Source organism: Lissotriton helveticus, chromosome 3_1 (assembly GCF_964261635.1).
Source record: "Lissotriton helveticus chromosome 3_1, aLisHel1.1, whole genome shotgun sequence".
Taxonomy (NCBI): domain Eukaryota; kingdom Metazoa; phylum Chordata; class Amphibia; order Caudata; family Salamandridae; genus Lissotriton; species Lissotriton helveticus.
In genome coordinates this window covers 895,845,431-895,861,609 of record NC_136061.1, presented here as the reverse complement: position 1 = coordinate 895,861,609, position 16,179 = coordinate 895,845,431, and the positions used below count along the sequence as shown (strand labels likewise).

General features: G+C 44.3%; 1 protein-coding gene across 1 annotated transcript in view; it reads right to left on the bottom strand.

Moving 5' to 3' along the window:
- The window catches only part of LOC144824779 (glycoprotein endo-alpha-1,2-mannosidase-like protein), a 259,396-nt gene extending 248,067 nt beyond the window's left edge, over nt 1-11,329 (bottom strand). Inside the window, exon 1 of the mRNA XM_078683785.1 lies at nt 10,953-11,329. The gene's annotated coding sequence lies outside the window, so the exon portion shown is untranslated. The remainder of the gene's footprint in view (nt 1-10,952) is intronic.
- Between the last annotated feature and the right edge of the window lie 4,850 nt (nt 11,330-16,179).

Genomic DNA, 16,179 nt, shown 5'->3' with positions numbered 1-16,179 from the left:
ACCAACGAACCCGCACTGGAAACAATGCGTTCTTCAGTGCACAAGGTGCAAACTCAAATCAAGGTGCTACGCGAGGAAGTGAACTATCTGAAAATAAAAGCAGACAATGCCATAGGTTGCTCCAGAAGAAATAACATACGTATTGTGGGCCTCCCGGAGAAGGTGAAGGGGCCCAGCATGGTAACCAACTTAGAAAACTGGTTAATATATACAGTGCTGGCTAGAAAACAATGTTTTTTCCATTGAACGTGCACATAAGGTCACGAGTCATCTGCCTTCCCAGGGGGCTCCTCCCTAGCCGGTGGTTTCATGGCTCCTTAATAAGGGGCCAGAGACCACATATTGCAAACCTCATGCATTAAAGGACCCTAGACTGTTGAGAACTGTGATGCACACATCATTTCTTGGATGATGAGATTACCAGATACTTCACTGCTCCTTCAGACACCTGAGCGTGGCTGGAGTGGATGGGGAAACAAGGTCAGACTATTTTGCTGACAGGGCTGATGGATGCACAAAATCCACGCCACGCAGATGCGAATGCTCCTGAAGACCATGGAGCAAGCTAACCACAGAACAGGCAGCCAGAGAATTTGCAAGAGTGGTGGAGGAACAAGAACTGCAGCATAGCCCACAAGCAGGAACGTCACATGGAGATAAGACTCTTCCCTTTTCTGCAGAACCCATGGATTTTGATGATGCTGTGGCAGCTCAGATACCTGGCCCAGAACTCACGCCTATGTCCTCTGAACAAACCATATGACAGAGGAGGGGTGCCTTGGGTATTCTACTTCTCCACGCATACAGGGCTTTGTGTGGAGAATGAAGCATATCCACGACAGATGGGGTGCCTCGAAAACATACCCGCAGACACGCACCACTGCTCTCTCTTGCTGAGATGGACTCGTTTTCTGCACAGTTCCAATGTGCACATTGTATGGTGGCCGAGTTTAATTGCCCCTGCCACGAACAGGGAGTTGGGGTTTATTCTTGATAGTCTGTTCTACTAAGTGTTCTGGGTGGGCTGGCGTGGCAGTAGAGGCGACGCGGAGGGGGGGAGGGTAACAGTGTGATTTCTAAGTGCTAGTCAATAGACATGATGGGAGGATACACTGGCCTAGCCGGGAACGTCCAAGGTATAACTAACCACATTTAATGCTACAGGATATTTGCTTAGCTAAAGAGGTGTCATGTTCACTTTGCATTGCTCCAGGGGACACACTTGGTCAACATCGAGCTAACCAAACTCCAGAGGTGTTGGCAGGACCATGCAGTGGGCACCATCTACTCTGGCTATGCCAGGGGTGTGCTTACCTGGGCGGCCCCGGGGGTTCCAGTCATTCCTAATTCAAAAAGCAATACCCATATTTTTTGCAAGGTATGGTAAATTTTCACTTTTAGGTGACCTCTCTTTTTTGCTTTACATTTCACGTTAGATCGTATTTTGGTGGAGGTTCTTGTGAGTGTAGTATACATCGCTTCAACAAACTATAATGGAATTCATGTATCCATTTGTCATAGCCCTGATGAAGTCTTGGGTTCATTCCGTAAGACGAAACACGTGTTGACTCTGTGGCTATCTATTTTTTTAGATGAAGAACTGAAGAAAATACTTACAAGACTTGGAATAAAACATCAAAGAAGAACAGTGGAAAAGACTACCGTGTGGACCTACTTTTTGCGTTACTATATGAGTGTGGCTCAGGATATTGGGTTTTTTCCTTGTACTATATGTGTGTAGACAAGTGTTTACACACATTTAACAAAGGGGGTGGTCGTTGTTCAATTTCCTTGGAGCACCTTCATATTAGAGATGATATAATTGTTGCCTTTTAGAATATACAGTTACATTGTGCATTCTATACCCTACTACCCCTTCTGCTTGTTTTTAAATTCCAAAAGGGATGGCTTGTATATGGTTCTTGAAGGAGAGCTAGATGGAGCCCCTCTCTTTCTGGCGGCTATTTTACGCCCCTAATGGTAGACTGGTTATCTTCCTATCCACTCTCTCCCCGTCCCTGCTAGTCAAAGTACAGGCACCTTTCATAGGGGGGTGAGTTCAATTGTGTGCCAGATGTGTTGCTAGACCGCTCTACACCCCCACCGCAATCCATAGTAGCATCAAAGTGCCTGCAACAATGGGTACAAGACATACAGGTGCTTGACCAATAGCGCTCCCTATATCCTAAGAGTCGAGAGCGCCCATTCAATCCTGATTATTGCTCTATTTTACAATTCTAACAGCCACTAGGGGGACCTTTCCTTCCATGCACTAGTGGCCATGACGCATTGGCTACACTAATGATGCTGGTGAGCCTGACTTAGAGCCTACTAGTACCCTTTGTAATTTTTCTTAGACCAAAAATAGGCCAGCGAGTAGAGCGTGAGTAGAGGTCAGTGTGCAACCTACAGCCCGAACATTTGAACCGCACCAGGGCCACTTCAGTCTTTCATCCGTATAAGGGAGATAAAATCGCTATCTCTGAATTGCGCAACATAGACCTCCTATTATTTTTTTAGGGCACTGTTCTAAATGTTAAATATTATTATCTGCTCCTGATGAGATAGGTGACATATGATAAATCACCTTGTCCTCACTTTCCCCACAAGTTTCTAGGTGCTATGCAAATTTGTACGCAATTACACGATTACTTCATTGACCTCGTTTTATGGTAAAAGTTTATAAGGACTGCTTGAAATCAAAATAGTCACTTGAAGTTTGCACCCAGAGTTCTGAAACTGATACTGTATTCTTTAGTGCTATCAAGGCAGCACAATAACCCTTTGACACAGGTATTAGAGAGTTTTGTGGACAATGGCACTTTGGTGTACTGTAGTTGTATTTGCATAGTGTTTCAAAGCCTTGATAAGGAACCAAAGCACATATGCAGACGGCTGTCAAACTGCACCGTAGGTTGTGCTTAGCTGGAAAGATGTTGCATTGTAGTGTGATTTATGTGGTAAGTATTTTAGTAAAATACAACAAAAAGAAGAACAGGCTCGAAAAAGTTTAATGCATTCAAAACCAGTTGTGTTGACAAAACCAATTGTTTTTTTAGAAGAACCCTCTCCCACCAACCTAGTTAGTGGCATGCTTCATCACTGGGTTCCCACCTAAGGCGCCGAGTACATTCTAGGTATGCTTCGATGCCTGAATACAGCGGAGCAGTTTTTTTTTGTTAGTGACAGATTGTGAAAGTGGTGAATTAAAATGGTCTCCGGGATCCCCCTCCTAGCCAGGAGTATTTTAATAGTGGGGCCAAGAGACAGGGTTAAAAATGAAATGCAGAAATATAACTAATCTCCTCTATCCTTAGAATCCGTCTAGATATTTTAGCCAAATGAGAGTGGTTAGTGAGAGGCTTTCTTCAGGACCAAAAGTGAAAGGCCCAAAACTATTAGGCCTTTTGTGATGTGGAAGCACACACACTAAGTTGTGCTAAGTTGTGGAGATACTCTCTCTATTGTTCTTGGGTTAAACAGTAACTCAAGGTTTTAACCTAGCAAGTTTTACATGTGTCTCTGTGAACTTAGGCGACATGGATCCCGGCGTGGGGCAGTGCCTGTAGTCATACTTTCTTCAAGGTCCACTGCCCATGTCAGACACCTATTGTGGCCCCGTACACAAGATACCGGAGTATGTATGTGTCATGTGTGATGATCAGAGTGGTTTTCTTATACTGACATTGTTTGCTATGCTTTAACGTGCAGCACACTAAAGAATAGTAACAAATAAACATGTCACCTTTATAAGATTCTGGTGACTAGTTGAATGGTATGTGTTATGAGTGCAGCCCATGTGGGAAGTTTTTGGTCCCTTGAATAATGAGTTATGGATTGTATTCCTGAAGCAAGGCTTTATGCAGGCCCCTTCAGCCACTCTGGTGCAGAGGGGGGCCCAAACCTTCAAGGGGCCCCCAGCCATCCAGGGGGGCTTGATTTAACATGACTGATGAATATGTAAGAGATATGCGAGACTCAGGTGACCCTCATCATATCCTGCCAAGGGGGGGCATCACTGTTCTGATGTCACTGCAAGCATTTAGCTATGCTCACACCTGAACTTTAATGAAGTAGAGTGAGAGATAGTTGTGTATCTTTGTTGAAAATGGCCCTTTTTGCAGGTCACCACTTAACATTTTGCATTCCTCCTTCTACCTTTTGCTGAATTTGTTTTTGTTGGCTTTAGGAATCGGTGCTCTTTACCACCATCAACCAGTGCTAAAGTGCTTGTGCTTTTTCCCTAAAACATGGTAGAACTGGCTTATACCCAATTGGCATATAATTCACTTACACATCCCTAATAAAGTGCACTTGATATGCCCAAGGCCTGCAAATTAAATGCTACTAGTAGGCCTGCAGCACTGCTTGTGCCACCCACTTAAGTAACCTTTTAAACATGTCTCTCGCCTGCCACAGCAGAGCGTGAGTGTGCAGTTTAACCTGCTTTTTCTACCCCACCCATACCTTCTTTTTTAATATATATGTCACCCCTTGGTTAGGCCCAGGACTGCCCAGGGGGAAGAGTGCGATATATTTAAAAAGCAGGAAACGTACATTTAAGTGTTAACTGTCCTTGTAGTGCAAGACCTATATCTACCATATGATAACATTGGGATTAGCTTATATTGCATTTAATAAGTGTAGTTTTCAAATGAGAACATATGAATGTTTCAAGTTTAGTGTCTCTGGAATCCTAATTTAAAATCCTAATTTATAGGCTAGTCAGATTTTAAATTGCAATTCTGAAAATGCCACTTATACAAAGTAGGCATTTTCTTAACTTAACCATTTGGTGCCTGCAGCCTGTATCTGGTCACATGACTGGATGCAGTTGGCATTTGGACTTTGTGTATGTCCTCCTAGACAGTACACACAATGTGACTTAGGTGTGACTGGGGGGGCAATCACTGGCAGAATGGAAAGGAGGAACTGGGCCCAGCCTCACTTACACCTGAATAGGCGGAGCATTGCCTCCACACAAAGGGCTGTATAACCCCCGTAGTTAGTCTGGTGCCAGGGCAGAGCAGGCATCCCTGTCAACCAGTAACCCAATTTCTTACAATTCTGTAAATGTTTTAAAACAAAATGGATTTGCATGGAGACAGCCTGCCATACAGGTAGTAGGGCCGGCTATTATGTGGCCAAATGTGGGACTGTCTGTGTACAGGAAAGGTTACCAGGGTCTTCACTGCAGTTCCCAGTCCATTGTGTGCATCATTTACACAAAGACATGGCTAGTTCTTTGAAGCGGACAAGGCTGAGGTACAAATTTCCTCATTTGAAAAATAGCTCTTCCCATAATTGAAAGAGGTGGTGTTTGAGTTTCACTCCAGTTCATAAGTCTGGCACCAGCCAGAGAAACCATTTAAGGTATTAGAATTCCGTTTTGAAATACATCATTTTTTAGATGCAAAGCACGTAACAAAGTAAGTGATCTTGCTTTGGTACAATATTTGAATTTCAAGAGTGACATTTTGTGTGGTTAGTACAATACTTGAGATGTGGGTAAGCCACCAGTGCTTAATTGTTGCTGGTGGAAACCGCTGGCATTCATTTTTGGGGATTGACACTTATTTTTCTGCATTACCCAGAGTAAGAAAGGGAAAACACACAAAAAAGAAAGAAGAAGGAAGAGAAAGATTAAAAAGTCCCAAAAGGAAGGAAACAGGAACCTGAAAGAGTGAAATAAAGGGGCATGGAGTGGATGTAAACTATGCAGCCTCGGCATTCGGCACACCGACATGTAATTTCACTAGCCCAAGTTTCTGAGCAGTGCTTCATGCACTGGCAGTCTTTGTTTTGCAAACCAAGCAGTCTTTCTGATTAAGGATCTGAGAATCTTATGTTCTGATTCAGGCTTCCTTATTTGACCACTCTGTATAATTCTGGACAGAATATTTTATCTCACTGTGCCTCAGTGCATACATCTACAAACTTCTTGCAATGTATAGCAACACACACAAACCAGAGCTGCTTTTTGTTGATTAGCAGAGATTTGCCTCTAGTGAGACATGCACAGTTGGTAACTCGTATTTGTATGCCCTCCAAGGCAGGTAGAGGGAGGGAGCTTGGAAAAATCCTATTATTTGGAAATTTGTAAAGAATTTTCACACTAGCCATGCCTTACATACATCAATATTGCTGCCTCAACGATTATGTTCATCAAACGTCCCAAGAAACAGCTAATGACTGATTGGCTAATGCTCAAAAGGTTAAAGGGGTCACGGGCCCCTCCAAAATAAAACAAGCATTGGCAAAGTCAATAGGTCGAGTGGTGGCAGCCAACCTTTTGGCTTTGGTTTTGCTTTTGTGTTATGATTTTTAAAAACGTTATTGTTGGGAAGATTTCAGGCCCTCATCAGTCTCAAATAATTGGTAAAATTCAAAGATTATGAGGTCTCAAAAAGCACCTGAAAATGGCTGAAATGACCTGACTCACTGCCCCAGACTGCATGCAGTAGCAGGCGGAAGGAAAATATTAATGACACAGTAACAGCCAATGGATGAAGACAGCTGGCTGCAAAACCCCCTATTCGTATGTATACATAGAAATGTACTAAAATCAAAAGTACTTGGCCAACTCTAGACTTAAAAATGTCTAAGCAACTTTGAGCAGCTCTTTTGAATAGTATCTATTGTGTGTAAGCTCACAGTGGTTTGTGATATGGTACGTTTGTTGCTTTCCAAGTGCTCAATGCAGTCCTGAGTTGCTTCATGGCGCCGTAGTGGGAATAGAAAAGGAAGAATCGAGCTGAGGAGAGCAGATAAGGGAGATGCCTAGTGAAAAGCGGTGCAAACACCCACGGCTGTGAGTGGTCCCGGTCCTGCCGGTGCTCAGCACCAGCAATTCTAAAAAGCAGGTCCCTATCGGGCTCTCCATTTTTGCCCTCACTCTAAGGGTGAAAAACAAATCTTAACTCGGCTGTAGTACCACCCTTCAATGCCTTTGATGCAACTTTAAAGAGACTCCTTATAGTTCTTTCACAGTCTCACCATTTCAGAACTGAAACATTTTCAATATTATATGCAACAAAGCCATAGTTGTTGCTTATTTACCTTATGCAACTAACAACCAATGACAAAGCCAATAGTCCTGCTTGTTGTAGGTGCAATGTTACTTGCATCATAAATCTGGATGTAATGACAGAAGCCGCAAAATACCAGTATGGCGGCACACTCAGCTAAGCACGGATATTTAGCTTATGTGTTTTTAAGCCACACCCTTGATTTCATCGGCCATGCCCCTTTGAGATACCCTCAGTTTCTTCCGTGAATTTAAAGCCCTGCTAACATTAAACCAGACGTACAACTATTTTGTGATTATGTAGTTTTAAGATGAAACTCTACCTCTCCTGCCCCAAAAAATCATTTTTTCTGCAGTGAAAGTAAAAGTTGGAGATTAGAAGATGTAGCCGTTTTCAGCCAAAAACAGGTCATTTCTACAAAATATTGAGGTGTTCTAAAATGTAGATACCAAGGTCCTGATGAAAGCTGGAGCAATACTCCATCTAGCTGAAACTAGTTGACCATTCTACACAGCGCCATAATGTAGCTCTACTTATCTACTACTAGGCGTGTTTTTAATCTTGACACCTACACTTATTTCGATAAGCTATTTCTTTAGTCTAGGTAGTCATTTTTAAGTATCACTTTTTTCATAGCACTGCACTTTTTCTGCACTCTACTTTGGGCACAACTGTGGCAAAATACGCTGTTTTCCATTTCCGCACCGCTACATGGGCGGTAGATGGAATGACTGCCCATCCCCACATGATGATATGCCGCCAAGAGGGTGGTCTGATGGGATTTTTCTAACCCAGTGTGACCCAACATACCTATCCACACGGGTATCGTTGTGATTCCTACTCTCCATTCAGGACAGCACACTACTATTTGACCTGGTCTCCTTTCTTGTGTGTTTTGTATCTACAGTATAGGGGCATGAGTTGACAGGTCATTAAATTATTTCCCCTTTGACCCTCCGCACATTTGTTTTTTTAGTGTTCTAAAATGTACCTGAGCAGTTACAGATTTAGGCCCTGATTACGAGTAAGCTTGTAAATTCTGACCTGTGTGTAAACCCCTGTTTAAAGATAGGCATTCACAACTTGTGCGTAAACCCCTGTTTATGCACGGGTCGGAGTTCTGAGTTTGGCTGTATTTAATGCTTCTGATAATTATCGGATGTGTTAAATACCTCAGCTGTCGTAAAATTTCGGCAGGTTAAACCTACCAAAATTTAACAGGGTAAATTGCATGGTATTTAAAGTCTATGGTGCGTGTAACACCAAATTCCGAATGTTATTCCACACAAACTCTTGCTAGGGTGTTTTTTTGGTTATCGCACACAATACCTAACGTACCCAGTGGTGTTACTTTTGATGTGCAATAAATAACACCTCAACTTGAAATCAGGGCCTGTGACTCGTGCAATCTGAGGCAGGATAGACTTTCCAGCAATACAACGAGATTCAAGAACTCCTGCCTATATGTACTTGAAGTAAGAGTGTGTTCAAGTACACCAGACCTACTGGATTCATGTGTCCCTTCAACACCAGGCTGTTGTACAACGTGTGTCATACAGTTCATGAGTAACTAACACACACACACACACACACACACACAGCTAGCAATCTTACCAGCTGGATGTCGCCAACTTTAGTATAAAGCATTTTTCCCAGGACTAAAGTGTGTGGCAATAGTTGTGTGGTTTTTCCCGTGAAACAGACTAAATACATTGATAGTGTTAGAGTCCACAGTCAGCGTGCACCTGGCATCTTCTTAGCTGTCAATGGAGGTGGAATCAAGTAGGGATACAACCAATTTATAGCTCCCTGTCTCCGAGTTAAGCCAGTGATGCCCTTCTGTCAAGCCTTAAACGAATAAAGGATTGCAGCGTAACCCTGGGAGCCCGGGCAATACATTAACTATAGAAACACACGGCTCCCTCGGAGAGGGCTCCCAGGCTGCGCTCCTTGGCAATTCCTTCAAAAGGAGATACCACAGACACGACCAGTTGTATGCTCAATCCCTTGATGTCTTTATGTGTATGAGTTGTGTGCCTGTGACAATGTGCTACTGGTCAGCAGTACATCAATCCTTGTAAATACCTTTTGCGCGCCAGTATTCACTTTCATCTCAAACCAATTGCGCTGCACCGTTTTTAGGAGCACCTACAATGACATGTATATATTTGGCAGGAAAGAAATCCACGAATTGAGCATGCAACTGATCGGGTATGTAGTATGTCCTTTATAAGGACTTGCCAGGGGTCAGATACTGTGAGCTCTTTCAGAGGGGGCCGTGTGTTTGCGTTGGTTCGTCCCTCCTGTGAATCTGATTCCATGAGGCCAGGCTTGGGGAAATGAGAGCAGCACGCCCCCACCCCATGTTCTAATGTATAATGATAATACATGTTATATAAATAATGATACAGTGGAGTATCAAAAGTGCCATGGGCCCTGGTGCAAGCAAGGAAAATAGTCCCCCTGAACACTAGCTGAGAAAAGAAATGTAGCAATGATCAAGGTTCAGTAGCCCCCAGGTCTGTGGGCCTTGGCGCCACTGCACCTGCTGCACCGTTGATAGCTATGCCTCTGTAATGATGGGGCACCTACTGCCACATCATGGCATTCTCTTTGGTACGATACAGTGATCTGCTTAGCACATACAATGCACCACATTTATATGTAATCATCAATACCACAAAGTTGCCCAAAAAGTCCTAAATTGTAATACTTGTCAGTCAGAAGGTTGGCACTTTAAAGGGCAACGGATCAGGTTATGAACTATATTTTGTGTTATTAACCTTGCCTAAAATGCTCCTCAGGGCCACAAGCTCCATAATGCTGTACACAATCAGTTGTCATCAACAGTAGTTACTTAAGTACTGGGGAAGGATGAAAAAGTAAGTGGGCGCAACATGCGCTACAACACCCCAGCAGGAGTAACAAGCGCTATATAAATGCAAACCTTTTCCCCTCTTCTATCGCTCCGCTATCCTTCTGAACCCAAATAACTGACTAACCTATCCACCACTCAAATTACTTTCATATTTCACTATACTAATTCAACACTAATCCTTCTTGGTTCCGGAGTAGCGTGCTACTCGCTGAAAAAGCGCTTTGACGCCTCGTCAGGGATAGTAAGCGTTACATAAATGCATTTACAATACAATACAATATTTAGAGCTGTGGCTGCAGAGTGTCCACAAGCTGTCAAGAGCATTGCATTTCACCAGCCGATCTAAAGTACAGGCTTTAGTTTCGAAGTATAGAAAACCCCTCAACCCCATTTCTAGACTACCTAGAGAAACCGCGCATAAAGGGAAATACCCTGACATAATTCAGTTCACAGAGCCCGACTTTAAGAAGCATTTTATTCAGTGCTTAATTTGAGCCGGTGGTTGCAAGTGGGCCTCACTGCCACTCATTTTTGGGCACCGGCACCTATTTTTCCTCAGCAGACTTTGACCCAGAAAGAAATACAAATGGGGGACGAAGGAGGAAGAGAAAGACCGAAAAAGAGCGATAAAGTGAGAAAGAAGGTCCGAAAAGGACGTGCGATGGCGAATTTGAGAGGCAGGGATTGTGTGGTGATGGATTAAATATGCAGGAGGGGGGATTAAGACTACCCATTCTCGGCATTCAGCACAGAAGGCATCTGAGCAAATGTCGGGACCAAATACCTACCATTTTACATATTAAAGCACGGACTTTATTTATGCATTCGTGAATTGTCTCGGTGCCTAAAGTTGCAGACTTCAGGACTGGGACACCTCGGATTGGATCCCAGCTCCCCCACTTCGCTCAACTGCGGGTTCCTAGGTAAATCACTTTAGAACCTCCCTCCCCCCTTCAGTTCCCTTATTTGCTAAAAAGTGGGAGCGCCTAAATACAATTCACTTCACGGTGTGCGCTATACAGGAACAGTTGTTCGTTCTCGTTTACCTCGGTTCCGATCCCAGCGTCGCTTTTCCCTCTCTAGGAAGCTCTGCTTATGTGAGCAGTGTCCCGGTTCAGCAGGTTTCAGGCTCAGATCACACACTCTGCTCGCCACCGTGTGAGCGCCAAGACGCGATGCCGAGAGCATCCTGCTTCCGTGGGATCAGCTCCCATCTTGCATCCTCCTCTCCACACGCCGTGCCGGAGCGTATGGTCCCCGCCGGGCGACTCACTGCTGCTGGCCACACAGGGGTGGAGTTTCCACGGGGAGGCTCTCCGGTATCACGGGGACAGAGGTCCAGGCAGCCGCAAGCCCCAGGGATCACATATCACAGCGCTTTTCTGATCTCCGAGACAGCAGCCATCCACCACCCCAGCACAAGTACCATGTGCCCTGAATCATTAGCAGCACAACGCATACACAAAAGAAACCACGGCCTCTACCACTCTGCCTAGGGGGATGCTAACAGGTGGATTGTCAAATACCCTGGACGCACACTGTCACTCGACCCTGTAAAATTGTAGCCTTAATACTACAATACTAAGGGAAAGTCAGACAATAGCTACAAGCAAAAAAATGTGACTGCCTGAGATATTAATTTTATCCCCCTCCCTTTAAATGGTAGGTTCCGTGCTTCAGCATCATGAAGAGGAGGCAAAAGCTGTCTTTATGTAAAGCCCCCGGTACACCGAGGGAGACCTTAACCCCTTCACCGCCACACACGCGGCATTCTCCGTTATCACTTGCTTGCTTGCCTTTATTTTTGCATAGTGGGATTGTATTGTAAAAATATCGGATTGAATTTCAAACATTAGAGGAGTTGAGGGTAAAATGAGGAAAGAGAGAAGAGAAAGGAGGGGGAGAGCATAACATGTTCATGTGTGTCCATGTCCACATCCTCGAACTATTTAAATTGTATAGTTGCAGTAAACTCATCGTTCAGTTGTTAAAACCCCTAACGTAAGAAATGCATTTCTTATTATTTCCATAGTTGCGGTTGCATGGAACAATTGAGCTAAGTACTTTGCCAGCAATTAAATCATATGTAGTTACAGCTAAAATCCGTTAAAAGCAAAGATGCTTAACAACTGACATTCAAGTTCTATCAAATGCTCAATGTTAGATTGTTTTCAAATTGCTAAAGAATTAATCATTTAGTCATATATACATTCTTACAGTAAATGTGTAGTATCCTCACATTTAATTCATTGCTGTTCATACAAGATTAAAATAATTATTAAACATACTCTGTTTAGGGTTACGTGAAATAACCAAAGATGTGCATACAAGTTATGAATTTAAACAAGTGTTGGCCACTAAAATTACTATTCTGGACCTTCACTACATGAATGCATCTATGAAGAAGAACATATTAGCCGCTCTTAAAGAGTTAGAAATATAGGAATAAAATCACAGATGTAAAACTTTGCCCAGGATTGGAGTTAAACTGATTTCAAGTGTTTAGTAGCACATTATACATTTTTGATCGTTTGGAGTCTTGTAGGGTTAAAGTTCAAAAATGATAATTTACACAAAAAAAAGGAGGCAGAAATAACATAATATTAATGATTTTTTTTGTTTACTATATTTTACTTCCTGTGCTTGCTACGCCACCAGATTCAAGCTAGCCTGGCTGATGAGGGGTGAAACCCTAAAAGCGGTCATAAGGATGCTTGTTTCTGGTCCAGGGAGGTCCTGGCCTGGCAGTTCGGGCTGGACTGTTCCCATGAGGAGTAGAGTCAAGACTGATTTGCATATGGCTGGGTCAAAACAGGGGTGGCACATCGAGCAAAAGAACAATGGATTTAACCCAGATCCATTGACTGGGGGTGAATGCATGAAATATTCAGCATTCTGTTCATCATTTGTTTGCGTAGCACATTTTGCCCTAAGTGGGATGGGTATGCCCATACGTGGGCTTCTTGCTCACTGTGCCACTGGATCCAAGCTGTCCCGGCTGTTGAGGGGTAATACCCCGAAACCGGTCCCAGGATGCTTGTTACCGGCCCAGGGAGGGCGTGGCTTGGCAGTTTGGGCTGGACTGTTCCCATGAGAAACAGGTTCAAGACTGATTTGTATATGGCTCGGTCCAAACTGGGGTGGCATAGTTAGCAAAAGAACAATGGTTTAAACCCAGATCTCTTGAATAGGCGTGAGTGGTTGAAAAGTCTCAGCACTCCGTCCCTCATCTTCTTGTGTTTGCTATGTTCGCCCTAAGTGGCCAATTGTATGCCCAGATGTGGGTCCCTTGCTCACTGTGCCACTAGATTTTAGCTAGCCTGGGTGAAACTCTGAAACTGGTCCCAGGGAGGACCTGACCTGGCAGTTCAGGCTGGACTGTTCCCATGGGGAGCAGGGTCAAGACTGATTTGCATATGGCTGGGTCTAACATGGGATGACGTGACATGCAAAAAAATGATGGATTTATATCAGATCTGGGACTGGGGTGAATGTTTGATTGGTTCAGCATTCTATCTATCATCTGTTCTTTTTGCAAATGTCGGCCAAGTGGGAAAGGTATGCCCAGACGTGGGCCCGAGCTCGCAACGCCACTAGATTCAAGCTAGCCTGGATGATGAGGGGGTGAAACGACAAAACCGGTTCCAGGATGCTTTTTTCTGGTCCAGGAAGGACCTGGCCTGGCATTTCGGTCTGGACTGTTCCCATGTGGAGCAGGGTTAAGACTGATTTACATATGGCTGGGTCTAAGCTAGGGTGGTGTGGTGAGCAAAAGAACAATGGATTTAACCCAGATCTCTTGAATGGGGGTGAATGTTTTGATTTGCTACGCATTCTGTCCATCATTTGTGTGTCTTTTGCTTTCTCGCTCTAAGTGTGCCGGGTATGCCCAGACGTGGGTTGGGCTCACTGTACCACTGGAATCAAGCTAACATGGCTGATGAGGGGTGAAACCGCAAAACCGGTCCCGTGATGTTCGTTTCTGGTCCAGAGAGGACCTAGCCTGGCAGTTCTGGCTGGACTGGTTCCATGGAGAGCAGGGTCAAGACTAATTTGCATATGGCTGGGTCTAAACTGGAAGGGTATGGTGTGCAAAAAAACGATGGATTTAACCCAGATATGTGACTGGAGGTGAATGTTTAATTGGTTCAGCAATCTGTCCATCATCTGTTCTTTTTTCATGTTTTACTTTAATCCAGGCAAGGTCACTAAAAAGTATACAATTGAGTTATGTAAAAACATATGTTAGTGGAATCCTGCAGAACTGCCATAAAGGCTCTGTTGCCCTACCTGAGATACCAGCCCCAGGCCTGCAGACAGAGCTTGATTTGAGTACATCTTGGTCTGGATTGATGCAACATGCCATAGACCTCTCTCCCAGGTTTGGATGCTGGGTTGACAATTGCAAAAAAAACCTGAGCTCAAGGAATAAGTCAAAGGTATGAGATACAGCCTTTTTGCATAAACCTGTCTACAGACAGTTTAAAACAACTAGTTCATTTTTTTAAACAGTTTTATTAAAGATAGGACTTGCAATAGTGACATTTGCAGCATGATACATCCATAAGACAGTAGTTTCCATGATATAATATTGACACATATGTATATAGCACATCTGACATACAGTATAAGGTTTATCATTGAACAAGCAGGTTTCCTTATTGATCATCATCTTCCGAAACTAGATTTACAGTCAGTGGGGTACAAATACCTCCCCTAAATGTATTCCATTTACCCCATATTCTTTCCCTTTTTTGGGGTATCCTCTTTGAACATACGGGGCTTTTTCAGCCACCATGGCCATGTCCGTATCCACATCTTTACACCAGTCTCCAAGGATTGGGACAATACTCGCCCCCCAATGTCAGGCAACATTCTGCTTGGCTATTGTCATACCAAGGGTTTCCCAAGCTTGCAGCCACGGCCCGTGGAGGGAGTTTTGGTGGGGTGGAGAGGCGGGGGAGGGGGAGGGTGGGGGGTGCTAAAAACTGGAGTATGGATAATTGAAAGTAAGTAAACAATTTAATAAATAAAACTAATTTCGTAGCGCGCCCTGCATCGCAAAACGTGATGCAGGGTGCGCTACAAAATTCTTTTTATGTATTAAATTGTTTACTTACCTTCAATTATCCATACTCCGGTTTTTAGTATCCCCCACCCATCCCCTCCACCGCCCCGCCTCTCCGCCCCACCGAAACTCCCTCCACGGGCCGTGGCTGCAAGCTTGGGCTGTGTGATTCATGTCCCTTGGTTTCCAGATGTTTAGGAGACATCTTTTAGGCTCAAGCGGTCCAGGACGAGCACTAACTTGTGTTATAGTGCTCATTACTGTCGTCCAGTTGCAGGGCATTCCCAAAGTGTGTGGTAAAAGGTGCCTTTGTCGCTTTGTTCGCCCTAAGTGTGGCAGGGTATGCTCAGACGTGAGTCCCTTGCTCACTTGGCCACTGGATTCAAGATAGCCTGGCTGATGAGGATTATGAATCCGAAACCGGTCCCAGGATGCTTGTTTCCGGTCCATGGAAGACATGGCTTGGCAGTTCGGGCTGGACTGTTCCCACGAGGCACAGGGTCAGACTGATTTGCATATAGCCATGTCTGAAATGGGGTGGCTGAGTGGGCTAAAGAATGGTGATGGATTAAACCCAGATCAGTTGACTGGGGGTGAGTGTTTGATTTGCTCAAACGCTCCGTCCATCATCCCCTTTTGTATCGCAAAAGGTGCCTTTGTCACCACATTGTCGCAGACAGAATTGGTCATTGGTCTTCCCTAACTTGCATAATGTCACCCTGGTAAAATGTGTTCTGTGGACCACTTTGAGTTGTATTAGACGCAGCTTAGAGGACACAGCCACACCCTCGTGGACTCTAGCGCCTCCTGCCAGTCTGTGTCGTCCAATTCGCCCAAGTTATTCTGCCGTAGCAGTTGCATAGGATCTAACTGATTATTGACGATTTTCCAGTAACTGAGTGAGATCGCCTTCTTATCCATGTTTTCCGTGAGGAGTCTGTCTTCTAATGGGGAGGCCTCTGGAAGGGTCATAGCTGGTGGGAAGGCCACTCCTAGTGTGTGTTTTACCTGTAAGTATCAAAACAGCTCAGTGGGCGCCATTTCATATTGGTTTTGTAAGTGGGTGAAGGTGACGACCCTCCCTGCTTTCCAGAGGTCACCCACTCGTGAGCTCCCTTTTGCGTTCCATTGTCTAAACCCATTACTCTTGCCCAGTTTCCCAGCTTGCTTGTTTACCGTAGCGGGGTGTGTTGTGTTAATTTGTC